Raw genomic sequence first — 17,301 nt, 5'->3', positions numbered from 1 at the left:
TGCTAAATGTTCATGATTAGTAGGTAAATATCTAGCATATATTTATGCACCTATAAACTGATATGTGTGTTTATCAAAAATCATTTGTCTTTCATTCCAAGTTTGTTTATGCCAGTTGCACGTGATAATTTAATTATAAAATATTAATATGAATTTCACAGTATATTGCCAGAAAAAATATGTATTTTGGAAATACATGATAAAGTCCTATCATAAAATACACTGAAAAAACAAAGATAATTTGTATATGTATCTGTATTAAGTAAAATATTTTAGATTTATATTTTAAGTGAAAATATTTGGATTTTTTAAAACTAAATTTCTCCATTCTGCACTTTAAACTATATTTTCAATCAGCAAATGAAAGTAGTCCCAAATCCTTTGAACAAAACAGTGTCCAGTATAGAAAGAAAAATTACTTAATGGCTTCTTTTCTTTCTGATCTGAGGTTTTTTTTTTTCTTCCCTATTGAAACTAATCCTTTTCAGCCCCCAGATTTAGACCACCAGTAGATTAATATGGCATTAAAAAATAAAATGTGAGTTAATAGAGGCCCATGACCTACTTACCATATTACAGCATTGGAAACCCATTAAGAAATATAAATTCCAAAGCACTCCACAAAGATTCCCTAGAAAATAAATATAAAAATCTTTGACAACTCCTTTCATAGTAAAATTATTTTACAAAATTACTTGTCTTTAATTTTATACAAAATCAGTGCATCATTGCTTAATACAAAATTATTTATGGGAATGATGGGTGCATAATATTTGTGACTTGTTTCTATCTTTTCTTCCTCCTCTATAACAAAATTACTTCTCAGATTGCCTCTTCCACAGGGAGAGTGAGTGATTAGCATAAAGCTTGCCCTTTAAAAGAAAAGTGATGTTTTTCTTTTATATTCTTGAATGTATCTAATGCTAAGGAAACAAAAATATCAGAGTATAAGAAACTTATCATTTCCCTCCTTCTGCTGGATCTGTATAATGTCAGATGTTATGAGATAATTCCCAGTCCAATTATAGATCTCATTCGTGAGTGTGCCTATTCTTTTTGAATTGACCAAAAAGTAGCAAAAATAGAGGTACAAATAGAGATATCGGTGGACAATCTAAATAAATGAAGAAATAGTATTAATTTTAAATTGCTCATATATAACATTCTATGTGAAGTGGTCACTACACACATATAACATTCTATCTAAAATGCCTCTGGACACTTAATGTTTAAGTTTTTGTTCCGATGACTTATCACAAATAAAACTTCTAGATTTATACTAATTCATCACAACACAAGAAAATGTCATAGGCATTTCCTTACTTACTCTAAAGAAATTTCATTAGCACAGCAGAAATAAGGCAAAGCAAAGGAAGCAAATTTGAATTTCAGATATTCAACTAGTATTTCTTTCTTTTCTTTCTTTTTTAGGATACATATACTCATGCAAAATTAGTGGCATACTCATATAAATGAAGTTCAAATTTAATTGTGCTTCTTATAGTTTATCTGGCAACCCTAAGTGAAATTCCCCAGATCAAATTTGTTCAGAGAGTTTTTGAGATTTAGGAGAATCATAATGCTGTTTAGTTACTGTAAAGAGGAAGGCTGTTTTGTTCAGGAGATCCTCAAATGATAACAGTTGTTCTAGTCAGGTCAACAGTAGTCTTCACATTCTCAAAAGTGCCCTGAGTTGAACATAAGTTGTAATTTTTATGCGCTTGGAAAAGATGGATATATTAGGTTCCTACTACTCGTCCAAAAGTTCTTGTTTCTACTTTTACCACTAGAAACATGAACATGAATGCAAAACAGATACATGAATCTCAGTATGCTCTCCACATTATATGTATGCAGAATAAGTAGTGCATAATGTAAAATTAACAACATAATTTTCAGTAAAAGCTGTCTCTGTTACGTGAGAGGAAAAAAAAATACCAAATCTTTTGACAGCAACAGAATCACTGCAGTGTTACTAGCAGAGTAAGTTCAAGCCCTGTTTAGTTCCCAACCAATAAATAAAAATTCACATTTTTTTGGTTCCAAAAGTCAGCCTATGAAGATGAGATATTAGTGAAAGAGGAAAATAAAACAATTTTAATTGCAGCAAAATGGAATAATTGCCTGGGCTTTTATATCTGAACTTGGAGGACTTTTAATTATGTTCTTTTTTTTTTTTTTTTCCCTTTCCTGAGCACCTCATTAACCTGTATGCATCGTGTTCATGCAAATATACTTGATTCTCTGATTTCACTGCCCCGATCTTCAGATCTTGGCTCTACAGCTTGACTTTCTTTTTTCCTTATTGTTGGATTAAAATTGCTAGATAAAATAGAAAAGGGCTAACAGGCCAAAAAGAGAGAGAGAGAAAGAAGAGAAGTGGGGAAAAAACGGGAAAGAAGGAAGGAGAGAGGGAAGGAAAAAGAGAGACAAGAGACAGAGAACAAATTCCCGAAATTAATCCTTGTCACACTTAACATTCTTCCCACCTGTAAAATATAGCATTCTCTGTGATAATAACTATATTTAAGTTGTTGCGGAAAAATGTGTTACAGCTCAGTTGTGACAGCAACCTGGATCCAGGTGAGAAACCAAGCAGCACTCGGAGAGTTGGAGAACTCAGGTTTATTATGCCAACGGGCCCAGAGGACTTAACACTTCAAGCTCTGGACCCCATCTGTAGGTTTACACAGGCCTTTTATAGGCTGCCAGTTTTACATTTTGCAACATCATATGCAAATAAAGTACAACAGAAATTGACCAACCAGGAACAAGCTTTGTAGAAATAGACCAATCAGGAGTGAGCTCCATGCAAATGAAGTACTACAAAAGGACCAATCAGAAGTTAGGGAAGTGGACCAATCAGAAGTGAGAGTAATAACCAATCAGGAGTGAGAGTAATAACCAATCAGAAGTGACCTCAGGGAACCAATAGAATTCTAGGTGTAAGTTAGCCACTTTAGAGGCAAAGTGAGATAAAGTCTCTTGGCCAGGGAACCGGAAGCTAGTGGGAGGAGAGCAGGGGTCCTGCCTAGGGGTCCTGCCAGTCTTTTTATGGGGCTTCCCACCTCAAAGTTATTGCCTCTCCTAATTCTTTGTCTCTGTATTTCTCTCTCTCTCTTTTTAATTCTGAACTTTTCCATACAAATATAAACTTAATCTGATGTCTTTAATCTTAAAACAACTCTGTCTTCCACATCCATTCCAGGTTTTGCCCCGTTTGTTTATTGCTAAAATTCTTCCTCTACTCAGTATCTGTCACCACAGTTACCTATTAAATGGGGCAGTGGGGGTGGGGCATGTAAGAGAAGATGTGGTTTTGTATGAAAAGTTTATTTCTCACTAATGTCACAGTGAAAGTAGATGAGTTGGCTCTCAAAGGAAATTTCTCAGGGAGGTGGGTACCCCTGTTTGAGGAGGCCTTTGTTTCCAGCTCAAAGATTGCAAGAGAGACAGAACACAAGGTAGGCACTCAGGTTCTAACTGCCTAGGCCTATAAGTCATTCAAGTCCCTCTGTTCACATTCTTTTGTCCAATGTCATTATATGGATCCTCTAAATTACAAGAGAGGCTGGAGAATAATTATTTCTATTAACTTAAGAAGACAAAAATGAGAATTTATCTAAAACTTAGCAATACTTCTTTTCCTCAGTGTTACACAATATTTTATATATAAGCCTCCACCCATATAGTACCATAAATTTGCATATTATTGAAAATGAGTTAACATTGTAAAGAACTCCAGCATAACAGAATCTGATAGCTTCACCTTCACAACCTATCCTGAGAAATCCTCTGCTATGTTCCCTTCAGGTGTGATGATACTCAGAACCTACTTAACACTCCATAGGTCTAAATTCAATAGACCTCTTGAATCTTTGCATTCTATCTAGCATGAGAAGACTAGAAGGTAAATCTTGAAAAAGAAGTACAGCCTATGTATGAGGTAGAGAAGGGGGGAAAAAAAAGCATTCACATCCAGTGAAATCAGAGGTTATTTTCAGGTCAGTAAATGCAAAGGATAGAAAAGCAAAACAAGATGGCCAGAATTGCCATGTATAGAAAGGTGCTTAGCTCTAGAGCAATTTTACTTTAGACTTGCGATAGGTAAAAAAGATGTTTAACACATCTTTCAACATGAAAGATCACTAGAACATTAGAAGTATGTTTTGGCCCTTATTTTTTGTAATGTTTATTATAATACTCCTGCTTGTATTTGTACATGCATGCTTTCCCTTTTTTGATATCACCTTCAAGGCAGCATTCTGTCTGAGCTGTTATTAAATTTCAAGAAGATAAGGGCACTCATTCTGAAATGTGTGACTAAGAACAAAATGTATGAGGATTGTATTTTATGACTGTGAAATAATAGACACTGAGATTAGTCTCACCTTCTGGTTTAGGTCAAAGCTTAGAAGACTAAGTCTCATCAAGGTTAAGCAAATTACCAAAGGTCATGAAATAAATAATAGCCAAGATGGTCCTAGAACATATTTCTTTGCAGACCAAGTCCAGTGATTTTCCTTCCATATCTTGTTCCACAGATATATTTTATGTGAAAGCTTTTAAAACTGTATTTAGTTTTACTAATGAACACATACGTATGTGTGTGCAATCAATATAACTATTAATTTCTAGAAAGATTCAAGCCTCAATGTTTATGAAATAAACAGGAGGCTCATGACAACTAAAACGGTGTCATTTCCAGAGCATCATGTCTCTGGTCCATTACTATTACTCAGTGTAAATGAGAATTCTTTCTGAAGGGTTTTGTAAGCAAATATAAATGTAGATGATCTGGAAATTTGCAATAGCATCATAATGTTAGGTGTAAACAAAGATGAAATTACTAGGCAGCCTTAATTAATATCCTTAAATATTTACAGCAAGTTCATGATGTGAATATTTATAAGCATGAGAGAATAAGAGAAAAAGCCAAGGAAGAGAAAGACTAAAAGAAGAATATTTAATTGAAAATATTGTGAAAAAATAAATAATATATATACATACATATAGCTGTCACTATTTATGACTTCTCCAAGTTTACTATTTATGACTTCTTTAGGTTCCTTTAATTTATGACTGGTTTTTGCAATATTTTGTTTAATTGCTATTTGTGAAGGATTTTCATTTTTACATTTAGAATTGACACAGAACTTCTGATACTTAAATTTCAATAACTTCTGAATATTTCTAAGCACAGGAGATTTGTTCTAAATTCTGAATTCTTCTGAAACATGTGTTTGGATGGATTTTGAAAAGGAAAAACAGCAATAGGATCATGTTTTCCTTCAAATATGCTAACAAGACCTAAAATTAAATCTGTGCTTGTTGTCAGTATGAATCAACATTCTGTCTTTGAATATTTCCTTTTCACATTACAGGGAAATCTCTTAAGAAGGAATACTGATAGAATTTAATGATTCTGTCACTAATCTGATACAATCTGTATATGAGACTTCCAAATTATAGCCATCCATCTTCTTGCAGATTTTAAAATAAGTTCCCCTTGTCAAGTCATTACTCTGGGGCAAAAACTGAATTAGAAATGTGCATCTGTCCCCAATTCCTCTCCCTTCTATACTGTATGCAAAATTCTTGATAATTTCTTTTCAGGTTAACTCTTTGTTCACCTTTTACTTCTTCCCTGGTTTTCCCTGTGTTCTCAATTATAACACAGCTGTACTAGTTTGGAATTTTCAAAATGTTGTAGAAAGAATTTTGTAAGTAGGTTTCTTTTGAATTTAGTTTAAAACAAGGTTGATAATCTGACTTGACACTTATAGTAATTAGATGATCTAAGCAAATTAGTTAATCTGAGGTTGCATATTTTAATTTGAATATTGTCGACATGGAATGTAATGCTATATTTATTATTCAGCTGGCATTGATAAAGAGTTGCATACAACCAACCAAGTTCCTTACCATCCATGTGATTATAGTCTAGTATTATGCTGAACATATAATAACCTTATTAAACAAAGTCATCAAAAGTATAGTATGTTTTCATAGATCTGAAGGAGATCTACAGAATTATGGAAAAATAACATGAAAATAATAAAAAGGTTAATTGAATAGTGTCCCAAATATAGAACTGAAACTATGAGATCAAGATGGCCTGAAAGCCAAAGAGAGGTTTTCATGAAGAAAAGAAGATAGTCATTTCAAATAGTAGTGAACTGTCAGATTTCATAAGGATTAAAAAGTGCCCTTTGGAGTAAAAACCTGGAGGTCACTTATGACGAGAGAGAGGGGGTATTTTATTGGAACAGTAGACCATAGATGCAGACTGAAAACAGAAAGGAGATTTTAGTTACCCATGTGGTTGTATTTAAAACAATGAAAATAGTGGATAAGATACAAATCAACTACAAAAAAAAATCATCTTAAAAATGCTGATGAACAGAAATAAGGGTCAAAAAGAAGATAATGTCTTGATCAGATACTATAAATAGAAAGATACTCATAATATCACACCGAAGCACTAACATAAGGATAGAGAAATGTTGAAAATAAAAAGATGGAAAAAAACATACACAGCGAAACTAACCAAAAGCAAGGTGGTATGGCTATAGTCATATGGTTACCAAACCAGTTTTGCTTGCCTCATGCACAGCAAGCCAAACACTGAGGCACCAAGGGTTGCAACAGAGAAAAGGTTTATTTATGAAGCAGTCAAGAGAGGAGACAGGAGGACAGATCTTTCAGATCCTGGAGGTGAGTGGCCTGGGATATTTATGGGTGAAGAGAAGGTGCAAGGGAAGTTTCCTTGAGGCAGAAGAACGGCATATTTGAGCTACATGCTTCTTCATGGGATGTATGTTCAGAATGGTGGTGTTAGCACGGTATGAGAGTGGAGTTCTGGCCCTCTGGCATCAGAAGGTCACCAAGCAAGTCTATTTGTGCAGACTCTGGTTGGCCACATCGGTTTTATCAGGTTTCATCCAATTTTGTTGTGTTACAAGCAGAGGAGGTTTTAACAAGCTGTTCCCTATCTGTTGTCCTGCAAGACAAGCTCAAGAATTCCTCTTAGCTACAAATTTCTACTAACCCTATGGGACATGGTTTCTGGATGGATTTTTTAACCCTATGGGGCACAGTTTCAATATCTGAAAAAATATGAGCCTTAAAGCAAAAAGTTTGTAAGAGATGAAATGTATATTTTGTACTAATCAAAAATCCAATCCAACAAAAATGATGTAATAATTCTAAAAAGGTATGCACTTGACAATATACCTAATTATATAAAGAACAATTAAGAGAAATAGAAAAACAAATTCACACAAACTACTGTGAGATTGTAATACATCTCACTCAGTAAGTAACAGTACATGTAAATAGATAACCAAAAAAACAGGGAAATTAAACACAATTGGTCTAAAGGATATATGCTAAACATTACATCCAAAGAGCATGATACATATTCCCTGAAGTTCATATGGACCAGTTTATAAACTGATCATTCACTGGCCCATAAAATAAGTCTTAACAAATACCAAGGACAGGCTGAAATAATGAAAATATGTTCTCTCGCCACTGGAATTAAATGAGAAATCAAGACTAAACAGGCAATCATTATCCCCATTTAAACTCCCAGATGAGTATTTCCTAAACAACTTTATGACAATAAGCTCCCATAAGAGTATTTCACTGAATAATGTCATGATAATAAACTTGAAGTTTTAGATGAAAAAGAAAAGTCACTGAAAAAATTAATAAAAATAGAAAAATGGATATAGTCCCATATTTATTAAAGAAATTAAATTTTAAATTGAAATTTTTTCCACCAAGGAAACTCCCAGCCCTGTGCAATTTCCCAATAAGCTATCACATGCATTTAAGAAAGAGACAGCAACATGATTAAGAAAAATTTACCAAGACATTAAAAAAAAAAATAGCAGAAAAAACAACTTGATCATAATCATTACAAGAAAAAGCAATTTTAGGTCAATTCACCAAATTATTTTTTGGTCCCTGCTATTTATTTCTAGAAACAATGCTATTGGTGTGGTGTTCTTGTTAGGTATAGTTTATTAACTGTTCGTAATGGCATCATATGCATAGTAATTAATGGCCCAATTACAATGATTTTTGCCATTATATACCTTTCCATGAAATATGGAAAAATACGTTTTCAAATGGATGACTTAGTGTGCCAATAAGAAACTGGACAAAATATACCTTTTTCTGTTATTTCCTGAAAGTGAATCATGTTGAACATGGTGTTACAAAAAAATGTTCTGATGACTTCCCAATGTTGGCAATTTTATGAAATTCAATTATCCCTGAAATTTAAATGCAATTTTATTATAAATGAAGAAATGTTTTTTTTTTTTTTTTTTTTTCCTGAAAGAAGTTTAAGTACAACATCGTTACAGCAGGGATTCTGTTTTACAACTCATTACAATCTGCTCAACTCACTTTCTGGAGACGTGCCTAAGCTGTTGCTTAAGAATTGCACATTTGGAAAATTCTAGTATTCTATAATAGACACACAAAAGTGTCACAAACTAACATTGCTGAAAATTATTACAGTGTATGATATTGTGCTTTTGTCACCTATAATTAAATTGATGCCTCTCATTTTTTAAGTTACTGCATTTAAAACATACTTGTAGTGGGCTCTAGTCTCCACATCATTCTGTCCTTTCACTCTTCTGGCTTCACATAATAATAATGCTGCTAGTATAAGCTGTCCATTCAGTGTGGGTAGTTTTAGAAAGAAAAACTGGAATCTAGGTAGATTTGTACATTCACTAGACTTTATCTTAGAGCAGTGACTAAACAGAAATATAAAAGGTCTCATATAGATTTTAAATAAATGTATCGAATATCTGTTTATGTTCAAGAATATTGCAAAATCTTTACCTGTCAACATATTTACCAACTAAACAAATAAATAAACTAACAATAAAATTAAACTTATTTGAAAAACCAGGACTTTTTTTTTAATAAGCAAAATGAATTAACTGGTTTAATGTTCTGAATCCATCCTTATACTGCTCTCATACTTATAACTACATTTGGAGGTCAGTAATTATAGCAGCATATAATTTTATGCAAGTTTGTATTTTTAAAGAAAATAATTTCATAAACTTTCTCTTTTCATTATCATTAAAAAATAACAAGGGATAAACCTCATAATCTATACAGCCATTTTTCTAATTTATTACTTTGAGTACCCCCACTATAGTATATTAGAGCAATATAAATCAAGCCTTACATAACAGTAAAGTAATAATATGGACTTTTAAATTGTTATGCAATCATTATTATTCCTGAAAGGGGATAAATCAATCCTGGAGGTCATATATAGCACATGCTTGAAAACACAAGTCTGAGATAAAAATGAAAGAAAAATATGTGACCGTGTGTGTAACATGTACACACACATACGGGACAGTATTTAATTTCAGTTTTGTGGTGAAAATCCTTCAGTGTTCAGTAGGTATAGGGAGGACTTATTTTGTATTAATCATGGGGCAATGTGCACAAGTAACAAGTCTGGAGTTGCAGTTTAGCAGACTTTGGTTATAAAATTAGAGTGTAGTAAGATAGTGGGGAAAATTATTTGGGGATAAGATATGGAAAGATCACCATGCAGAACATTTATTTAGTACTTAAAGGTTTTTATAAAATATGCCCTGACTTCTCTACGTGTGTTGAGATTGTGCTTTAAGAACTTGTAATTAGATAATGCCTCATCTTTTTTCTCTTCCTGTCTTTCCTTAAGTTTATTTTATATATATATATATATATATAATATTTATGTAATGTATATAGATATAGATATTGAAATCTATATTATAATAAATTTCCTACTCCCCTGTTAAACTGAATGGACATAATTTCTTAAATGAATGGAGTTTCCTAATGAGTGACCAAGACTTTGCAGCCCCTGATAAAGGGCTGTCTCTACTTTTTTTCTTAACCGAAGTCTCCAACCAAGATACTGCTAAAAAAATATCCATGGAAACAAAAATATGTTGGATTCTGTGTCTCTCCTCTTTGATTCCTGTATGCAAATAGAATTAGACTTACTCAGTCTGGCAGGACAGTTTAATCAGATTGAATAAAGCCAAACATCTTTCTAAAATACCCAAATACACTTCAGATGTGAAAGCATAAGAAAATGTTAGTAGGAAAGACATCTAGAAATGCTTTTTTAATTGTTAAACTGATCTTGTTTGCCAAGAATTAACCAACGTTGTATTGGGTATGATTTTAGTATTCTACTAGACTTCACTTTCTAATATTTGATTTTGGACTTTAGGATCTAGTTTCTTAGTGGGATTTTTTACTTCCATGATATTCTTGCCCAAATGTAGTTTTAGATTATATCAGCATTGTAGAATGTTACAAAATTTTGCATTGCATTCTTTGAAATATAATATTCTATGTAATGTAATTGATTAGCTGTTGCTTGCTGGTTTATTAGAATTCATCCATAGAACCCTTGTGGTCTAATTATATCTTGAGTGTAGAATTTTTTTCCAATTTTCTGTAATTTTTCTCTTTAATTCTTGGTTGATTCATTTTTCTCAAAATCTGGTAGAAACATTTGCTAATCTCTATTATACTAGCCCAGAGGTCAGAAATTGTTTTCAATAAAGGTCCAGACAATAAATATTTTAGGCTTTCTAGGCCGCACAGTCTGTTGTAACTACTAAACTCTGCTCTTATAGCACAAAAAGTAGCCGTAGGTAAGTAATCATCGCTGTGCTGCAATATAACTTGATTGACAAAAATATGCAGTGAGCCAGATTTTGCCTGTGGGCCATAATATGCCTACCCCTGTGCTAGATGTGTACGCATTCATAAAGTTTTTCATATGCACTGCTGTGATGTTCACATTAATTCAGTTTTAATTATCCTTCATTTTTTCTTTCTATCATTGCTAGAGCTTTATATTTCAGACTCCACACATTTTTTAAAAATGTGTATCTACTAGAAATTTGTCTATATTTTACATATGTATACCTGGAACCCACAGATCCCACAAAATAACTTGCATGGATGCCAAATTAATGCTGTTGAAGGAGGAATACATGTGAGGGATGTCTTCTTTGGCGATTTTGCTGAGCACTCTGAAAAGGCTTTTCTTTTATAGAGAAAAAATATAGGGTTAGGAAAAACCAAGTGTGAGGAAGTAGGGTGAAAGTTGTATGAACAGATAGGAGGTCTGAGAAGTTTTACCCTAAGGCCCCTTTATTTTTCAGGAAGGCTTCTTAAGGAAAGACTGTGTACTGGCTTAGGCTAAGGGCTGGCCAAAGTTCAGAGCTGGGGAGAAGAACAGAATCCCATTCAAAGTTTGTGGTTACCAAGCATGTTGTTCCAATTGATTAGTGGTAACAAGAAGCTCAGCAAGTCATGTACGAGGCAAAGAATGGGAATAGGGAAGGTCTGTTTTGGCATTGTCAAAAATTAATAAACAGAAACCTCAATTAAATAGAGTTGGAGACCAGAAGGAGGAATCTTTTTCTTCTGTAAAAGGTTTTCTCTTTCCCTTGCCTTGTGGGACTTGCGTGGGACTTGCATGTGACTCAACATGGTTGCAGACTCTAAATTGCAGTTCTCTGCTGATTCCAAATAAACCCGTCTTTGCTGGAGAAATATCTGGCAGTCTGTTTTAGGGCAAAATTCTTGTCATAGGCAAACAAGGGATTATCCGTGAATCTTATCTAAGTTACATAGGAACGGTGGTTCTCTGTAGTAACCCATTTTCTGGGACACAAAAGGTTCTTAACCTTCACTATTTTCCAGGATCATAGCATTCAAGTAAAGTCCAACATTTTCTGTACAATACAAAGTATCCTTTACTCATTATAAGCTAATCTTAAAATTAATTTTGAGGCCAAGGCCTTCCTAAATATGAGTTGTAATACAAAGAGTCATGTAATATTCAAAATCTCATGTATAAATCTGTATAATTGATCTTTAATTACATCAATAGCTACTTTACATAGGTAGGCCCTTCAACAACTAAATAAGCTTATGAACACTGACTTTTTCCTTAAGGAACTGCTTACTTCTTACATGACATTTTAGCTACAATTCAGGTCCCTGTAATCGTGTTTTTTTCAGATTATTTTTAGGGAACTAGTTTTACTTGTCCTAGAAAGGGTGTTATTTCCATATGCTACTGATTAATGTAAATTATTTAATCAATGAACACACACCTAAGCCTAACACAATATTTAGCATTTCATCTATATTTAAATAACAAGGACTTGGGAAATTTTTTTAAAGTAAATACAGTGGTTAATTCAATTTTCTTTGAACTACCTTAAAAATTATCAATCAATTATTTAGTTTAATATTCTATTCTCTTCATAGGTCTAAATGAAACCGTATTTGTAAGAAAAATTTAGCATATACTTCTCAGGATTCTTTGACGTTTGTTATTTGTTATCAAAACAGCTATAATGCCATTGATTGAGATATTTAGACTCTATATCTTCCCTCATCATATCAATGATTGATACATTTTATTTCTTTCAATTTAATCATGTCCAGAACACAGCAATATAAGTATTTCATCCTTAATTTGTAGATGATAAAACTCTGTAAAATAATTGAAGTACCTAATTAGGGACAAAGCTAAAATTTAAGCCTTGATTTTTTTGAAAAGCAATGTTGGTACATTATCCATAGCTCTTGTTAAAAATATTTATGGTGCTTTTTTTTTTTGAGCCTGATCTAGTGAGTAGGTTAGTAATTCTCTATGGACTGCTTATACCTACCTGTAAAAGTTCAGTGAGAACATTCTCAGCATGGTTTAAAAAAATAAGATCCATAAAAAAAAGTCTGTTATACACAAGGAATGTGCTAGGTGTTTGAGCGTTACATAACTGAACGAGATTTAGTCTCTGTGTATTTGGAGTTCATGAGCTAGTAAAAGAAGGGGAAGTGTATAAGACAGTTACGGTACAAGAAGATATTTATTATAAATCTGACATAAATGTATGGAAAATGCATGGAAGAGACTGTATCCATTATCTTAGTTGATCCAGAGTAAAAATATGGAGCATACGTTTTTGTTATTTTAAATTTATATAATAAGACACCAATTCTCAGAGTCTTAAAATGCATTGCCTGAGGTTATACAGCTATCAAAATGTGTAGGCATCACTCAGCTCCATATTGTCTATTGCAAAATTCCAGTGCTCCCTACAATGTTGAATTGTCATCTGGCACAGATTTTTAGGGTGTGACAATCATTTTTCTATCATCATGCTTACCTTACCTTGGGATGTGGATTACTCATTTTACATATAGCTAGTAACTGAAATTATACATTTATCACTACTTTAGAATTATAGGAAGTTATCATTGTTTTAAAATGTTTCCATACTAGAAACTTGATTTAATTTCTTAAAGGTGTCAGCGTATTATTTGTTTGAATATTTAAACAATAGTTTTTAAACCTCAATAGGCTATTTTTAATATTATTTTTAATTATTGTTTAATTAGCACTACTATAGTTATCACTGAGCAAAGAGCCACAACGAGGAAGCCTGAGATTAGGAAACACCAGTCTTGCAAAGGGCTGCTAACAATCTTAACCTTTGTTTTGGAGGAAGGCATTACCTTGATTATCTGGCCAGGAAAAGAATCTATAGTCCCATTCATACATAACCCTAAAATACTTTGTTTTACTTTAAGCACTAGATGTGGTCAGACACTTTGTGTTTAAAGATTCTTCAAAATAAGGTATGCATGGAACCATGGGTATATCTAAATGGTTTGGCTTATTGGCTAATAATCAAGGATGAGAGAAATTGGGAAATAAATGTTTATCAGAGGCTTAGGAAACAGTTATATGGGTAGACTCATAGTAATGGTAATATAGGGTATGCCTTTTGTATCACACAACAGTACTCAAAAAGCATTTACTGCAGATGAAAACTAGTGAACTACTTGGCCAAGATGATTTTTCTAGATACCGTTCTTGACACTGAAGATCTTATAGAATATACCTGTGAATAAAATAGTCATTGTGGCAGAGGTGGTAGCTATGTGTGAGCCTAATATTAAGGGTTCTCATTCTCTAAATCTAATATCTTACCAAATAATGAGTAATTATTATTTTGGTAATCCTGTAATACATTCTAGCATATCAAAAATCCTGTTCACATAATTCCCAGTAAGCTTTCCCATTAATGCTTTTTTTAAAGATAATGAATCACAAACATTGAAGACATATTTGAAGAAACATGAAAATAACTATTAAGAAAAGTTAAAGAAACATATAAATTGTATTTTTATATCCAAAAATAGCTTATAGACTAAAATATTTAATAAACTAATTAGCATCTTAGAAAAATTTTGTAATAATATAAATCTATACATGAGGAAAGTAAGCTAACAGAAAAAATCACATCAGAAATTAAAACATGATTGTTTAGAAAAATTACATACACATTTAGAAGACACATTCAATGCTACTTCATAAATGGAAGTGATCCTCTGAAAGAGAAAAAAGCAAACAGAAAAAATATGAGACAAAAAGAAAAAGGTTGCATTGTCTGTCATCTAATAGGAGATGCAAGTAGGTAGGGAAGAGAAATTGGATGAGAAGAAATTATTGAAGTGATTGAAAGGAAAGATAATAAAGTTTCTTCAAAATTACACACACACACACACAAACTATTAAATTTAGGCCATTGGCTCCATATGAGGAAATGTTTGTTTTACATTTACATTTAGAGGGATTAACTGTAAAAAACAACCAGCAAAATTACTAAGGAAATTGTCAAAAGGAGGGAAAACTACTCAAAATAATGAAATCAAAGAACTAAAAGTCAGGTACTGTCAGTTCAAGCAAACAGTATTTTAGAATATAAAAAAACTCTTAATTCTTTATTTATACTAACTACAATTATACTAGTATACTTCTAGTTTTAATTTTGCTAAATAGTATGAGATACATTTTCATTTTCATTACTTTATTTTAAAGGAGATTTAAGCAAAGGTTCACATATGACAATACATGGAAAGATGTAAAAATTCTGTAAACAGGCATAGCTGTCCCATTACTTAAGAATCATTAAAGTTGGTGAATGTGAATTTGGCAAATAGGTCTTTATAAATATTCTTCATTAAGTAACTTATCTTTGATATTGGCTTTAGATGATATTGATTTTAAATTATATTTTCTTCCAGTCATCCCACTTACGTATAAATTGATCATGGCTATTGGCTTCACTGTTGCCACTCTAAAACAGAAAAACAGCTGACTGAAGTGCATTCACCACATTTTAATGAAGAATGAGCAACGACTATAAATATATTTCATGAGTATTAGAGCAATTCTGTACATAATGATAACAGTCCTATTTGTTTTCACACTATTTGCTATAAATATTTTTGGTATATTATTTCTAATTACTCTAAAGATATTTCTTCCTTTACTCATCCATTTGTACTGGTAAAAATACTGCCAGAGGTGAATGGTCACTGGTATTTCCTTTCTCTTAGAGTGATATGCAAAGTAAATACTGCTAAAAAAAATTTGAGGAGCACACATGTAATTTTCTGGCCAAATTAAAGCATTATATAGAAACAAAACATTTTAATTTAATCTAACTTTTCCATGTACAAAACATTTAATTTACTGCTTTTTTAAGGGAACAGCATTTTATTTTGAAAATTACTATTAAGAAATACAGTTGACTATTTTCTTACCCAAAATTATTTTAGAGAGCATGATAAGGCACTCTCCCTAAGTGATTTTTCATGTGGATAAAAGGAAAAAGAAATTTTAATGACTAGCAAACAGCATGAAATGCTGAAACAAATGGGAAAGAAATATATTTTGGAAGCTTGCACAGTTTATCAAGTAGGAGTAACAATAAATATAGAACTGTTGTAGGAGGAAGGCTGGGAACAGTTAAATAAAAATTAGTTAGAATTTAGGATTTTCAAAATAAAAAAGATGAACATTTATTTGAAATATTTAAATTATCAAATATGGATGAACATATTTGGTTTTACTTTTTTTTTTTTTGAATGAGGACAAAATATTGCTAACGTCTGTTCTTATTTAGCCCACTATGATTCTGACATTAGCAGGTTTTTTAATTTTCTTTTCTAATGTGCAAAGAATTCTGTTTGGCATTGTAAGAGTGATATTAAAGAAATGCTTGAAATTGTATCCTCTTACTTCTCTTCCTGCTATTTTTATTCCTCTGTCTCTCCTCTTTCTCCATTTTCTCCCTCTCTGTCATCTCTATGGTATAAAATACTTTGCTTTTGTTATCATTAATCATTATTCTGAATGTTGGATGTTTCTTAATAATTTACATGTTAACTTCTGACTATCACTAAATTACTGAAATGCTATAAATAAAACTAAGAAAGACTATTTTGATGTTTCACTGTATGTTTTGACTAAAAGATAAGCCAAATTGATGAAATTAGTCTTGTAAAAACACACTGAAAATCAAAAAGGTCTTTTTTGTTTATGGCTTATACAAACTTACAGGCTTTTTTTTTTTTTTTTTCGTTTTTATTTGAATATCTACAAAATTGTATCTTGTAGTTTCTACTAGTAGTTTTACAAACACTAATTTAATAAACTATACTTAAAATCATTTTCAAAACAACAGAATATATGACTCCCATCACAATTAAACAAACTTGTTTACATCACTTTTATTCTTTTTTTCTTAATGTATTTGATTTTTAAATTCAAGTAGACATTTAACACACAAATAATTATTCATGTCCTTTATGTATAGATATATTGTCTTATTTGTAAGTAATATTTTGAAAATAATTTTAAAAAATCAATTTTATATCAGTTATTTTAAAATATGTATTTTTTGCTGATTTTAATGGGATGACTTTTTTGTTGTTTAAGACAAATAGCATTTTTAGTATCAGTAATGATCAAAAGACACCAGATCTCAGGCCTCTTATTAAAGTTATTGGAATTCTGGCTTAACTTTTGTTACTGTTCCACTATTTTTCATCTTACAGCTAGGTTTTTTTTTCCCCCATAAATGTATAAACTCACTACCTTAAGCACATATGAATAGCTCTTTAAAATTTTTGGATAAATGTGATTTTTATTAAAAATATTACTTAAAAAGCAGCATATCCATAATAGTACCCAATGAAATAATTTTTAAGTTGTTAATTTCTAATTGGTTAAAATTTAAGTTTAAACAGTATGTTTTGGTGAAAATAATGACAAAAGCTACTAAATATAGCTGTCAGTTTTACATTTGCTTATGATTCTCTGTATTCTTGATTACTACCTATCTATATTGATTTAAATATTTTACTTATGTAATA

The sequence above is a fragment of the Camelus dromedarius genome, chromosome 13, assembly GCF_036321535.1.
Source record: "Camelus dromedarius isolate mCamDro1 chromosome 13, mCamDro1.pat, whole genome shotgun sequence".
Lineage (NCBI taxonomy): Eukaryota > Metazoa > Chordata > Mammalia > Artiodactyla > Camelidae > Camelus > Camelus dromedarius.
Note: the sequence above shows the minus strand (reverse complement) of the source record.